Here is a 15,037-nt window from a genome sequence, read left to right as displayed (position 1 = left end):
AATAATTTCTCTTTTAATATGTGTAGGTTATTAGGAGATACTCTTTAACAGATTCTAACTGTTGCTGATCTTCTTTTGGAGAAATGAGTTTAGGATACTTGCTAGAGGACTAGGCTGCAGCAAATTTGGTTTCCTTCAAGATCTGACCTTTGCAATGGACTGCAAACTGCCTTGTCACCATGATAAAGCATCAGTGTTGGCTTGGTCTCTCCTGCTCTGAAACACTGCAGCACCTGAGCTGAAGCAGCCTCCCAGGGCAGGGTGTTGGCAGGTCTCTCTCTTGGGTTGCCCTCACACTGAGCTGGGTTCAGCAGGTGAGCATCTGCCTCACACACCTTTTCCTTTCTCTTACCTCCCACTGCCAAACATGGCAAAGCATGTAGAGAAGTAATGTCCTACTACATCCAAAATAAAACAAGTGTACGGAACGATGAAGCTCATAGGAAAATGGATCCAGATGTACAAAATCTATTCTTCCTGCACATCTTCGTAGGAAGAAAAAGTTTGCAGCTTCTAGAGATCAAACGATATATATTCAGCACAAATAAAATTTTACATGGTATAGCTTTACCTGACAGCACTGTTATGTCTGTACCAAGTGATGAACAATCTCCCCAGCATCTCCCAGTCCTTCACAGTGCTGCACTCCGCTGCTTCCATAGCAACCAGCAGTGCTCAGGATGAGGCCAAAGTGCTGCAGAAGTCATCAGTGCTCAGAAAGCTGGATACAAAGTGATAAAACCAGGCCTCCTCATTTCCAGCCATTTGACTGTGGCAGAGTGGAAGAACAAAAATCCTTACATAATAACCATGGGGTTATTTAGTTTCTAGTAAATCACTAAACCGATTGTGGGGGGAGGAGGGGGGGAGGGAGAGGGAAAGAGGGCAGGGGAGAACCAAACCTGCTATTGAGGGGCATTTGTTGTTGCTGTGAGCATGAGAGGGAGGTCTGGACTGGATTTTTATTTTGGAAATCCATGACCTTTCCCAGAGGGTCACTTAAATATTTGAAGCCACAGTGATCTCAAATATGCACTGATGTATATTCTTATCAGAAATTACTGTAGAAATTATGCTTATGCTGCACTCAGTAAAGCATATGTTTACAGTTCATTTCATTTTCATATTGAAAATGTATAAGCATATCAATTTCACCTTGAAAAACACTCACAATGGGGAAAATAGCATAGTTTATTTAGATTTTTGTGTGTGAGAATATTTCTGTACAGCTTTCAACTTTATCGAAGCATACAACCCAAAAAAAGCCAAACTGCCAAAAAAAGAATGGGAAGCAGAGGAGATTCCACAAATCTTTTATTTCTTTTGATTCTCAGAGACCCTGTCCCTTCCCCCATTTACACAGACTTTGATATTAAAAACATCTGGCTACTTTAATGCCCTAAATGTTCTTAAAAGTAGTAGTTCTCCTTAATAAGCCTTAAAACATTATCTGTGTAACATGTACTTACCTTATTTGTTTGGCCAGAGGTTTCAAGAGAGGCCAGAGGTTTTCAAGAGAGAGCAGCTTGTGTGCAAAGCCAACTTAATACAATCCTCATCTTCTTCTCCTATTTTTCCTGGAAGCTTAACTCTGAGGTTTTAGTGATCCTAGCTAAAGCATCCTCCCCTACCAAACTTTTGTCATGGCACAGCTCAAGAGGAAGACAAATATTAGGTGGAAGCAGAAAAATACTGTCTAGAGCTGGCTTGAGAAAGGAAGCAAGAACATCTTAACTTTTAATATTATGATATTACTGCCACAAAAACTAGAAAATGCAAAGCATCTTTGGAAATGTGAAGTTTGATATTTATGCTATAATTCCAGAAGGTATTTTAAGGTACAAAGAAGTTATAATTTATACTTATTTCTCAGCTAACCACAGCACCCCAGTAAATCTATTACAAATATTGAATGAATTAAATATAAAATGTCTGTTGTGTTTTGTTGTTGTTGTTTTGTTTTGTTTTGTTTTTAAAGCTATTAAAAAAAAAAAAGCAAAAAAAAAAAAAAGCTGTGTAAAACAGATTTGCTGTTGACTGACCTGTCATAACAGGCTTATTCAGCAGAATAATCCAGATCTCATTTTAGCTATGCATTTCAGCCTTAACTGAACTTTGAGGCTGTGCATTAGTCATGCTTCAGACAGGTGACACATTCAATGGCTGAGCTGAACTGTGCCAATTGGTATATATTAGGTTTTACTAAGACAGACTCATGCTTTACTGCTGCTGGATTAGATTGTGAGTTTCTGTTAAATGACGGTCTTAGTTTCAGCTGAGATAGAGTTAATTTTCTTCCTAGTAGCTGGTATGGTGCTGTGTTTTGGATTTAGGATGAAAATAATGCTGATAACCTACTGATGTTGCAGAGCAGTGCTCACAGAAAGCCAAGGACTTTTCAGCTTCCCACACTGCCCTACCAGTGAGGAGGCTGGGGGTGCACCAGGAGCTGGGTGGGGATACAGCCAGGACAGCTGACCCCAGCTGGACACAGGGATGTCCCGTACTATGGAATGTCATGCTGAACAATAAAACTGGGGTGGTTGGCCAGGGTGAGGGCAGCAGAGGCTGCTGCTCAGGTGTAGGATGGGCATTGGACAGTGGGTGGTAAGCAATTACATTGTGCAACACTTCATTATTATTATTACTAGTACTCTTATCCCTTCCTTTTCCATCCTATTAAACATTCTTTATCTTAATCCATGAGATTTTACCTTTTTTTCCGATTCTGTCCCCCATCCCACTGGGGGGAGGGTATGTGAGCAAATGACTGTGTGGTGCTTAGCTACCTGCTGGGTTAAACCACAACAATGACACAGGAAAATTAAAATTTATTTAAAAAAATACCTATGTGGCCTTTTCACTATGGTATTATCACTACAGTAGCATTCTTTGCACCCACTGAAACCCAACTTTCCCATCCTTTCCCAATGGAATTTGAAAAAAAAAAAATCATATGAGCACATACAAAAAAATCATGAGTAACAGCACACAGTTGTCAGTGAGAATAAAAAAAATAAAAGGTGAAAAACTGTAAAAATGAGAAAGAGCCGATCTCAATAGACTTTTCATCTGGCAGAAACTGGGCCAGAATGAAAAAGTGAAGGAGTAAATAGGTGTAAAAATCAATCCGCTAACAAAGATGGATATATTTGGAAGTATTTGGGGATGTGCATACATAGCTTTCTATGTCTGTGCTCCCTTGTGGTCTGTGTGAAGAAGTCACAGATGGTGTAGCACTACATGCTCTGAGATACTTTGGAAAAAGAGTAAGAAATCTACTACATCACATCCAAAAAAATCCATGTAGTTCTCTGGCTTTACTGTGATTGTCTAGCTCTTACCCATTGAAAACTCATTAAAGCTGTAGGCCTGTGCAGTGTTTAGGAAACAGGAAAAAAGAAAAGGGGGAAAAAATGGAAAGAAAGAGTTAGAAATTTATAGTTTTACATTTTATTTTTCTTTTCATTCACATGCATAACATCTACAAACTGCATTTCTACAGTCAGGCACATACTCATGAAAAAATATTTAAAATGTGTTTATGGTCAAAGTATAGAAAATATTATGAATGTGGATAACCTCTTTTAATCCAATAACATTAGAAGAACCTTAATCGTCTTTAGTGTTCAATTAACAGCACACTCACCACATAGTTCTAGTTTATGATAATTGTCACTCTTTCAAACAGTACCCAGGAACAGTTCAGTGTCCAACAGAGGTGGAGACAGTGAGCTATTTTCAGGGAAGAGATTTTCACTAGATGGAAATAAGCCATGCACTTGTCCTTCAGGACTAGTCCTACTTCCATTAGTACACAGCATGTCTCCCTCACTCTGGCATTGACTGCAAAAATTGCTGCCCTGTACCTAAAAAGCACTCTGATACGACAGTTTTGTCAAATTGCACAATTATCACAGTCTAAATCAACATCTGCAGATAAAAAGATTTAATTTAACTGCAGTTTTTATTTTAGGTTTTCTATAATATTTAGTCGCTTAACAGAAATTCAAAATAGATTAATGAGACACTGAACACACTGTAGAGTCAACGTTCTCACTGTTTTAGGCTTATTCCAGCAACTTTGGAATGACCTTAATTCTACAGACCGCCAAAGAACCATAGGGAAACTAAGAAAACCCTCAGTTTCCCTATTTATTTTTTTTCATTTTTTTTAGAGAAAAAATTTTTAAATAGTTTAGTGCACTGCAGAATTAAATATCACCATGAATATGCTAATTATAAGGCATACTGAGAAGTTTTCTCCTATACTTTAATAGTAGGTTGCATTATCTACCTGCAGAATATTTACTCTTCTTGCAAAAGAACTTTGGAAAGCTTGATTAATATCAAAGGTCTTCCCCCTTCTGAGCTGAATTGCTCTGCAGGTGACATAAACATGTACTGACCAAACTGCTCACTGCAATAATAGAATCAGTAAAATGTCATCGAACATGTAAAACATTATGGGCAGATCTAAATTGCCATGTAAGGCAATTTAAACATACAGAAGGGTACTTCCAAAAACACAGCACAACATTAGCCCTGCAACATATAGAACATTCAACTTTATCAGCTGCAATTTTGTAAGCAATTCATAAACTTCAATGGTTTTTGGAAAGCTCCTTCACAAGTATGTAAAAATATTCTCAATGTCAGTAATAAATGACAGGCAAGGAATTTTGGCAGCAAATGTTTCAGCCGTCTTCATGAAATGGATGAATATTTCCCTCCTTACATTAATTCATGTTACACCACATACACAGGAGAATGATAATAGGGTTCTTCCCTCGTGCTTGTCATGTATAAAATATTGTACCACTTCATAACATTAAAAGGGTGAATGAGGCCAGACATTGCTTAAAAAGAAAAAAGGAAACCTAAAGTTTGAAAGGTAACATCTTCAGTGTGAAATGTAGTATTCATGAAGACTGTCAAATACCAATCTCATCTCAAGTGCTGGCTCCTGCTAATTCTTACTGACAACTGTTCTTATGCCTACCTTGAGACATTTGGTTTTAAATGTCAGTCTGGTTGGATCTTCTTCTCTAAACACTCACCAACAAGATGAAGAATATGTTTGATAAAAAAAAAGGGAGGGGAAGGGGGAGGGGGAGAGAGGGGGAAGAAATCATGTAAATTTGAAACATGAAATGTTCTATACGGAGATTGCCTTTCAGAGAAAAAAAAAAAATCCAAATTAAATTATTTCTCCCTGTACCTCCAGAGACTGCAAAATAAAGAGGGTTTGATATATACATTATCTACTACATGTGGATGGATAATAGTCTGCTAATGGACTTGTTTTTACAGTGCTTGCACTGGCATACTCAATTACAAGGGTTTTTGAGAGTAGATGTGGGCATGAAAAGATTGATCTCAGCCCTACCATTCTCTGTGTGCCTCTGAAAAATCTGCTGCCTCCTTCATGCTTGCATGCTTAGTAGCCAATTCAAAGTCCAGCAACTGATCCAAAGCCCATGAAAATCAGCAAACATCTTCCTTTTAACTGGGATGATCTTTGAATTTTCCCATCTGTGACAAGGTGTTGTGTCTTGCTGTGTGTAACAGTTGGTCAGAGTTCTTGTGTTCTGGAGATTTATTCATAACAGGATTTGCAAAATTTGAATTGGTCTCTATACTGACCTTTACAGGGAGAGAAATTAATGTCCATTCAACAGATTTAGTCATGTCTGTATACATTCCCTCTTCCTCCTCCCCTCCACCTTTTTTTTTTTTTTTTTTTTTAGTTCTTAAATGAGCTTTGTAGGAGAGCAAAAGTGAATGTAAACAAGTAATGGTACTCGACTGCTTCATATACAGACTGGATGCCTTCCCATGCAGTGTGTTTTAGTCAGGCCCTCAACGTTTTCATTCCACCATGAGACGTAGGGAAGTTTCATTGCCCGGTATCATAGAAGAGTTCAAACCAGATGACCTGAAATGTTCAGATGTGTTGGAAGAGTATTTCTACCTTTGCCTTCCTTGTCTATTTAAGCTGAGATCTTTGGCAAAGATAGATCTCTTTGTACATATCTTCACAATCCTTTATGGAATGAAATATTTTATTAGGGGCAACACGGTCATAATGGAGACAACTAAAAGCATCATTGGAATATTCTGTGACTTTATAGTCTGACAAATCTTGGGATTAATATTGCTTTGTGTCAGGTCTCCAAGGAAATTACACTTCTGTAGTGACTAGATTTAATGCTTCTGTAGGGACTAGATTTTATATATATATATATATATTTTTTTTTTTTCCAAAAAGAGAAGAGTAAAATAATCAGAATGTGCAACAAGGCACTATTTGAAAGCATAGCACTAGATGGTGATTGATTTGGGTAAACCTGGCAAATAGTGCTTCCTCCTGTTGAACCTGAGAGCTACTAGCTAGTAGCTGGCAGTTATTTATTTTTCCCTTTCACCTTCCCTATTTTCTGTGCCTATGTGATCATCTCTGACCATCTCTGACCATTTTCCTACTGTCTAGAATAAACTATCAAGGCATGGATTTCTGGTTGACATCATATATGTGATTATCATGGGCCATTGGCTTGAAAAAATGATGATGCTAAGCCAGCTGAGGAAATACTCTGGGCTGTCATACTGAAGGCTGCTAGCCTCTGTTTTCCCCTGAGTGGTGGTCAGAGCCCTGGTCTGTGACTGTGTCTCTGGCATCTATGTTTTGTTTGAGTCACCCCCCTTAGCTTGTCAGTAAATTGCTGGCCCTTTTTACATGGAAGGAATTGAAACTCAACAACGTATTTGCTTTGTATACATGGCAAAGCACACTGGAGTTCTCAGCTATCACTGGTGTAATCCAAATCAGAAACATGCTACCATGACCAGCAGACCTTTTGTTACCACCCATAGGCAGTTGAAGACCAGTGTCAGTACACCCTTCAAAATTACGCAAATATTGCCTGGCCAAGAATAACAAAAATAAAAGAATGCTACAAGAGAATTGATTAGAAAACTGAGCACTACAAGTACTTATGAACAAGCAATCGTCAAATTCTTCTGCATGAAACATCCAGCTCTTTCCTTGCTTATTATGACTCCTGTGGGATGTTTCTTGAAGGTCAGTATTTTCCCTGACAGATGCCAATCCAGTCTGGAGATGTGTACAAGAACCTGTCCTGTAGCTTTATCAAGAGATTCTTAAATCATCTTCTGCTGGATGTGTAGCTATAGACATTTTAAACACGTTGCTACATTTTATACAAGCATGAAGGACCTACAGCTGTTGCTGGCTCTCATACAGGTTTGGCTATGTTCATTTCTCAGACAGATGTAGCAGTGCTTTCTCAGTGCACAGTCACTGATCCAAATGCAAAGTATTGTTCCACAGTAATATACACAAATGAATTTATCCTTTATTTGGGTTAAAATTTGAGTTCACTAACGCAGCTGGTGTAAGCAGACTATAGTTTGCAACCTGTGCAGTTTACCCAGCTTCTAAAGAGACTCCCTGATCTTTTATGAACCTGACATTGGTTGGCCACTGTGTCACTGACTTCTGGGAATATCATATACAATGCTTAGATTAAAAAACTTACTTTCCTTTGCACCAACACTGGATATCAGTTTTTGATTACAAAGAGTTAGCTAAACCCATTTTCCATAAAGTTTTATCTTTTATATATATACATACATATATATATATTTTTTTTTCCCTCAACTTTTTTATTTAGTAGTAGCTTTAGTGGAAACGGTGCCTAAGTCATTTTGGCCAGAAACTAATACATTTTAAAAGGCTGCGCTATATGAAAACAGGTGCAGTATCAATACATACTGAGGAAGATAATAGCTTATGAGTTTATCCTATGTGCTGTTTTATTATAGTACTCCCAGCAAGACAATAAATTAAAGCTACAAAATGAATTGTTAAACATGAACTTTACAGCTGGAGATTAGGTAGGAGGGCAATTGCAGGTAGGTATCCAGCGACACATTTAGAAAGGAAAGAACAACAGAAGAAATGCAGATTAAAGAAGACTAATTTAGGTGGGAGAGGAGTTGTAATTAATGTTGTAATTCAGTTTGTTTTCTATGCTAACACATATAGAATTAAATATGCCCATTAGCGTATGTTCTGTGTGCACAAAACCTGTGTTATGTGCTATCAAGCATTTTAAATGCTATTGCAGTATAGCCAATACTAGACTAAATTCTGTTTCAGCTGTGTGCCTAGGCCTGATCCCCCGTTCATTGGGATTGTTTGATCCCAAATCTCCTAGTAATGTTTCCAGAAACCCAAATTTCCTAATCCCCTAGCTGCCACTTCTGCTACTAGTCATAGAGATGTCATCTGTGATCTTCAATTCTGTAAACATCAGAATTCCCAGTTTCCTATCTAATGCCTAATGAATTTAACTAGAAACGGATGGTTCAGCCTTAATAAACCTACCTAACCAGCTATTGATAGCAATGAGTTGCTTCATACCTACAAACGATTTTAGCTATTCTTATCTGACCTGCAGCCTTTCCAAAATCTCCAAGGCAGGTGCTTTCATCAAGAGTGCAAAATATGTGAAAATATCTTCTTTTTATGTATACATCTGTAATGACTGGAGCACTTAAGCAGTGGAGGTCAGGTGAAAAATCTTTAAATGGGAAAAATATAGGATCTGTAATCATGTTCATGATGTTGTTAGCCACAAGGCTTTCTTCCTTGATATTTTATGTAAACATACGATAGTTAAGATGAGAAACTGAAGTTAGGCTACTTTCTAAGCTAGTGCAGAAGGTTGGGATTTCAAGGATTAAATATCTCCTACTTTGCATAACAGAAGAAATTTGAATATATGACATATAGGTCTTAAATGAATGTACTAATTACCAGATTACTGAGAACACAGGGCAAGATGAAGGTATGGTGGGACCAAAAATGTCATTACAATCTCTATCCTAGAACATACACTCACTTCATAGTTCCATTCCAGGAATGAGATTAGCCTAGTATATAGTGATTGTAGTTACCAGTTTAATTGTGTATATTATACAGAACTATTTCTTTGTGATGCAGTGTTTTTCTTTTTTGCTTGTATCACATTATTGGTAACATCTTTTGTAATTTTATTTATTTATTTATTTTTGTACCTACTCAGTCTAGGGTATTGCAAGGTGCCCTTTTCCTTTTATATTTCTCAAGAATTTTCTATAAAATGCTGTAGAACCTTTCCATAATACTCTACCTCAATTCTGGAAAGTTTAAATATTTCACACTATATGAATATATGTGTTTCATGGCTTTAAGATCTCTCATTTCCCACAATCCTCCTTTTTCAGAGCAACTTTCATTAATAGAATGACTTGTGTGTCTGCAACAAGCCTCAACATTTCTGTTCCCATAACAAATCCCATGGAGAAGAACACTGCTAAATAAGTTGTTTCTCAAGAGGCTGGGTGTGGCTTACACTTGGAAAGCAACACAGCAAGCCAAGGACAGTATGTATAAATGTACTTCATTGAGTACATTTCTCACTCCACGGAGACCCATCAGCCCTTCAGGCAGATTCCTCCCATGTTTTCTTAGCACACCCATAAATCTTGAAATCCCTCCCACTGAAAAAAAAAAAAAAAAAAAAAAAAAAAAGGAGAAGAAAAAAAAAAAAAAGTGATGCTTACTCCAAGGCAAGCACAGCAAGTCAGCTGATATGTCTAGGCATATCTGCTTTTATTAAAGACAGATGAATGTGTGGGTTGATCCTTGAGAAAACATTATAGTCTTCTTGCTGACAGTGATGAAGTCTTTTGGCACTTGTGTTTTATTATTTGTAAAGTCCAGCCCTTTAATGACAAAAAAGAAAGCACAATCTTTCTGAAATCCATGGAGTGGGGAGAAAAAAAGAATCCTTAAAGGAAAAAAGGGTCCTTAAAAGGATGGATCCTCAGTACCTACCACAGGCTGAGCAAACAAACCTTCCAGGGGAAGTCTTCATTTCCAGACCTAAAGGAGATCCTTGCAGCAAACAATGCTGACACAGTGTATCTATTCCATCCATTCATTAATCTGCATTACTTCTTTTAGTGCTTCTGCAGTTGAAGCCAACTCTGTGATTGCAGTACATTTGCTCTGGAAGGATTTCTGCTGTATCATGCACTAGGGAGAAATAACTGTTGAGTACAATTTAACTCTCTAAGCTGAGGAGAAAAAAATGAATAGTAATTATTCCCGCTTGCTTGCCTTTCAGGAAATGTGCATTTTAAAGGCTCATGTAACTATAAAAGCAGTTGCATGCTGAGCAGTTTTGAAAGATTTTTTAACAGTCTGAAAATCATGATATTTACTGCCTCACAAGGACCACTGACAGCTAAGATGGGTTTGGATCCACTGTTTACTTTTCATAAATCAGAAGTGATTGAAACAGGGAACAGAAGCCTGAATCTCATGAATCATCTGCTTACATATGGTTTCTCTGTATTGGGATCATAAAAATTTGCATTAACTGAAGCTTTCATACATAAGAGGATTTTCTCATACACGTAGCACTATATGCTAGTCGGCAAATCATAGAGATTCAAATGCAGAAAGTTCTGACATCCTAATTGGAGTACTAATTATTTGTGCCTATGAGTTTCATTCCTAGATTGGAGAAGTATATAAAATATCCTTCCCTTCCAGGAGTATGTCAAAACAAATTGAATACAGAATTTATGTTGGAACGGACCTTTAGAGATCATTTAGTCCAACCTTGTGCTAAAAGCAGGTATGGCTTTAAAGTCAAATCATGTTGCCCAGAGCTTTTTTCCAGTTAACTTTTGAGTATTTCCAAAGCTGCAAATTCCCACAGTCTCTCTGGGAAACCCGTTCTAGTGGTTAACCACCCCCATTTTGCATTTTTTTTTCCTTATATCTAGTCATAATTTCTTCTGACTTTCCCTTTCCTGTATATCTTGAAGAATTCAGGCTACCTTCTCTATAACCACTCTCAAGTTATTAAAAAACAGAAGTTATATTTCCTTTAGGCTTCTTGCCTCTGGTTTAAACAAACTTGGGTCTTTCAGCCTTTCCTTGTATGTCTTGTGTCTAAGGCATATCCCCTTTACCTTATTTACCTTTACCTCTGATGGACATTCTCCAATTTGTCAATATATCTCTAATACTGGAGAAGGGTGCCAAAACTGGTCACAGCACTCCAGATGAAGCCTCATGAATGCTGAATGGATATTGATAATCTATTCTCTTGACATGCTAGCTGCTTATGCTTATGATACAGCCCAGTTCATACCTGGTCTTACTTGGCATACTTCTTAAAATGGCATACTTCTGTTGTGTTCAGCAGTCATAGTCCCTGAGGACGCCCTGCAGAGCTGCTCCCTCAGTCAGACAGTCTCCATGGGCATTGCCTTAGTTTTCATTGATCTTCATGAACTTTCAGCAGCCTGCTCCTTCAGCTTGTCAAAGTCCCTCCAGGATACCCATTGCTATTCCCAGTTTGTTGTCATCTGTGAATACAAAGAAGAAACATCCCAGTCCATCATCCTGTCTGTTGATGAATATATTAGACAGAAACTACCTCAGAATCAACTCCTGAAAAATACCTCTCATGCCTGGCTGCCGGTCACTCTTTGAAACTTTGACCAATATTTTTTAACACTTCAGTCAAGACAGTCTCTTGCTTATTTTACAGTCCACCCACCCGCCCCACATCTCTCAGTTTGGTGACAAGAATGCCATGAGACACCCTGTTAAAAGCTTTGTTAAAGTAAAAGTAAACCACACCTTCTCTCTGTCATTGAGCCAGTCATCTGATCATGCAAGGCAACCAGATCGGCCAGGCATTTGTCTTTAGTAAATCTGTGCTGGTTTCTCCCAATCACCTTCTTGTCCATGTGTCTGGAAATAACCTTCAGGAGGACTCTTCCCATAGTCCTCCTTGGGGGCTAATGTCAGGCTAACTGGCCTGCTGTTCCCATGTTATATCTCTAAAATATCTGTAACACTTGCTCTTTTCTGGTGGTTAGGAAATACTGATTGCCATAAAAGACAAGTCCCTGGCAGCAACACCAGCCATACAGCAAATTGTTGATCCATATCTACTCCTCTCTCACCACTTCCCATAGACAAGCAAGGTTGAAGAGAACAGGAATTGATTTCCTTTGCCCTTATTTCTAAGACCATGTGGTCACCCTTGATCTACTCAGCATCTCCACTGGCAGCATCTTTGGTATCCACATGGGCAAGTAATAAACAGTAGTATTTCAAAGTCTGCATGAACCTCTGCAAATTCTCTGTTGTATTGCAGATTTGTGTCCCAGATAAACAGCATGTGTCCCAAGACAGAGAGTCTGGTTGGCAGATGGCTTTCACCATCCTTTACAGGAAGACTGCTGTTACTCTTTTTGAGTTATGACCTGGGTCATGCATGATCAATCTAAGTACATCCCCAACAGAGCTCATTCTTCCTCTTCTGATTCCAGACCCCTCCCCCCTCCCCCCCCCCCCCCCCGCTTTTTTTTTTTTTTCCAACAAAAATACTTCTAACAAGAAACAACCTTTTTTCTGTTGGAAGTCAACATTTTCCAGCTCCCACTGTGGTAGGAGTTCCTGTCCTCACTCCACTTGAGCACAGCCAATGGATTTCCTTTCTTATGCACAACATGGGGCTGGATTCCTGTCCATACAAGGGTCTCTTCAACCCACTGACCTTTCAGATGTCCTCCTTGCTGTGATATGACTTGTTCTCCTCCACTCTCAGCCTACTGAGATGCAGAATCATAGAAGCATAGAATGGTTTGGATTGGAAGAGGCCTTAAAGGTTATCTAATTCCAACCTCTCTGCCATGGCCAGGGATGCCTTCCACTAGGCGAGGTTGCTCAAAGCCCCATCCAACCTGGCCTTGTATACTTACAGGGATGGGGCAGCCTGTTGCAATATCTAACCACAGTCATAATAAAATGTCTGATAAAGAGCCTCTCCTCATGTTTCCTCTAGGCCCCTTTTAGGTACTGGAAGTTCTCTATAAGCTCTCCCTGGAGTCTTGTATTCTCCAGGCTGAACAACCCTAGCTCTCTCAGGCTGTCTTCATAAGAGAGGAACTCCAGCCCTCTGATCCTCATGGCCCTCCTCTGAACCTGCTCCAGCAGGTCTATGTCCTTCTTATAGTGGGGGGCCCAGATATGAAAGCAGTACTTCAGGTAGGGCCTCATGAGAGCAGAGTAAAGGGGGAGAATCACCTCCTCCTACCTGCTGGTCATTCTTTTTTTGATGCAGCCCGGGATACTTTTGGCTTTCTGGGATGCAAGCACAAATTACTGGCTCATGTTGAGCTTCTCATAAGCCAATACCCCCAGGTCCTTCTCCTCATAGAATCATTAAGGTTGGAAAAGACCTCCAAGATCTGGTCCAACTGTCCCCTACAACCTATATTACCCACTAAACCATGTCCCTAAGTACCACATCCAACCTTTTCTTAAACACCCCCAGGGGTGGTGACTCCACCACCTCCCTGGGCAACTCATTCCAATGCCTACCTACTCTTTCAGGACTACTCTCAGTCCATTCTCCACCAAGCCACTATTTGTGCTTGGGATTTCCTTGGGCCATATGTGGGACCTTGCACTTGGACTTGTCGAACCTCACAAGGTTTACACAAGCCCACCAATCAAGTCTGTCCAGGTTACTCAGGATGGCATCCCTTCCCTCCAGCATGTCAACCACACCACACAGCTTGGTGTCACCAGCAAACTTGCCGAGGGTGTACTCAATCCCACTGTTCATGTCACCAACAACGATGTTAAACAGCACTAGTCCCAGTACCAACCTCTGAGGAACACCACTTGTTACGGATCTCCACCTGGACATTGAACCATTGTTTGACTCACCGAGTGGTCCATCCTTCAAATCCACGTCTCTCCAATTTAGAAACAAAGATATCATGCAGGACAGTGTCAAGTGCTTTGCACGAGCCCAGGTAGATGACATCAGTTGTTCTTCCCCTATCTGCTAATGCTGTATCTCTGTTGTGGGAAGCCACCAGATTTGTCAGGCATGATCCGCCCTTAGGGAGCCATGTTAGCTGTGACCAATCACATCCTTATTTTCCACATGCCTTAGCACAGTTTCCAGGAGGATCTGCTCCATGATCTTGCCAGTCACAGAGCTGAGACTGACTGGCCTGTAGTTCCCCAGCTCTTCCTTTTTTCACTTTTTTAAAAATGGGGGTTATGTTTCCCCTCTTTCAGTCAGTGGGAACTTCACTGGACTGCCACGACTTCTCAAATATGATGGACACTGGCTTAACAACTCATCTGCCAGTTCCCTTAGGACCTGCGGATGCATCTCATCAGGTCCTATGGGCTTGTGCACCTTCATGTACAAACCTGGTCTCAAACCTGATCTGCTGCAGTGAGTGGTTCTTCATTCTCCCAGCCCTTGCCTTTGACTTTTGGGACTTGGGTTATGAGGCTAGAACTCTTTCCAGTGAAGACTGAGGCCAAAAATTCATTGAGCACCTCAGTCTTCTTCATATCCTGTGTAACCAGGCCTACCATTTCCTTCTGGAGAGGGCCCACAATTTCCTTAGACATCCTTTTATCAGTGATGTACCTACAAGTCTTTCTTGTTACCCTTGATGTCTCTGGACAAATTTAATTCTAAAAGGGCTTTAGCTTTTCTAACCAGATCCTTGGCTTCTTGGATGATTTCGCTGTATTCCTTCCAGGCTATCTGTCCTTGAGTCCACCCCCTGTAGGCTTCCCTTTTCTTCTTGAGTTTGGCTAGGAACTCCTTGTTCACCCATGCGGGTCTCCTGGCATTTTTGCCTGACTTCCTCTTTGTTAGGATGCATCACTCCTGAGCTTGGAGGAGGTGATACTTTAATATCAAATTGCTTTCTTGGGCCTCTCTTCCATCCAGGGCTTTGTCTCATATTACTTCACCAAGCAGATCCCTGCAGAGGGCAGTCTGCTCTCCCAAAGTCCAAGGCTGTGAGCTTGCTGTGCTCCTTCCTCACTACCTTCAGGATCCCAAACTGCACCGTTTCATGGTCACTGAAACCAAGGCTGACCTTGAGCTTCACATTCCCC

The sequence above is a fragment of the Anser brachyrhynchus genome (genome assembly GCF_964034855.1).
Source record: "Anser brachyrhynchus genome assembly, chromosome: 2".
NCBI lineage: Eukaryota > Metazoa > Chordata > Aves > Anseriformes > Anatidae > Anser > Anser brachyrhynchus.
Note: the sequence above shows the minus strand (reverse complement) of the source record.